We start from the raw sequence: 762 nt of genomic DNA on the forward strand, positions 1-762 counted from the left end.
TAAACATCAAATGTTCTATAATATCTCATTTTTCCAACCAGGATATGTGCTATCTTTCAATTTATCCAAATATTTTGAAATTTAGACATGTTGACCCCAGCCTCTCTCTCCACTGCTCACCTTTCCGCGTCGAGCGGGGCACCGCGCGGTCCCCCGCCCCAGCGCCGCCGCCGCCCCTTCAGGCCGCGGCGCGGGAAGGCCCAGCCGGCAGCCCCGCTTTTTTACCTGCCGGGAGTTTTCGCGCGCGCGCTCCTCAATCGCTCGCTTTTCCCTCTCTCGCGCTCGTTTTTCTTTCTTTCTTTCCTTCTTTTCGCTCCCTTGCACGGGCGCTTTTTTCGCTTGCGCCGCCCGCGCTCGCCCGCTCGCGCCCTCCTTCCTGCTGGGCTCGGCGGAGCGGGGCGGCAGGCAGCTCTCCCCGCCCCCCTCCACCCGCGCTCCGGCGGAGGCGGCGGCGGCGGCGCTCCGCGCTCCGACTCATTCCAATATGGCACGGGCTCAGGGCGCATGCGCCCGCGCCCCCCCCCCATCCGCGCTCCTCCCGGCAGCCCGCGCCCCTCGCGCCGCGCGCGTGGCGCCCCCCGGCCCGGCCTCCCCAACCCGCCCTCGAGCCGTCCCGCCCAGCAGGGGCCTCGCTGCTTGAGAGGCATCCGTTGACTGAGGTGCTGGGGGTCCAGCCCTGCCAGCCACCCCCACCCCTCGTGCCACCAGCCCACAACTTGCCACGGACACCCCCAAGGCCGTGGCGCAGGGCACGCGGCGGCG

At 68.5% G+C, this 762-nt stretch overlaps 1 protein-coding gene across 1 annotated transcript in view; it reads right to left on the reverse strand.

Moving 5' to 3' along the window:
• SFMBT1 (Scm like with four mbt domains 1) overlaps positions 1-464 on the reverse strand; it is a 122,983-nt gene extending 122,519 nt beyond the window's left edge. Inside the window, exon 1 of the mRNA XM_019633953.1 lies at positions 226-464. The gene's annotated coding sequence lies outside the window, so the exon portion shown is untranslated. The remainder of the gene's footprint in view (positions 1-225) is intronic.
• Between the last annotated feature and the right edge of the window lie 298 nt (positions 465-762).

Source organism: Hipposideros armiger, unplaced genomic scaffold, assembly GCF_001890085.2.
Source record: "Hipposideros armiger isolate ML-2016 unplaced genomic scaffold, ASM189008v1 scaffold_1453, whole genome shotgun sequence".
Lineage (NCBI taxonomy): Eukaryota > Metazoa > Chordata > Mammalia > Chiroptera > Hipposideridae > Hipposideros > Hipposideros armiger.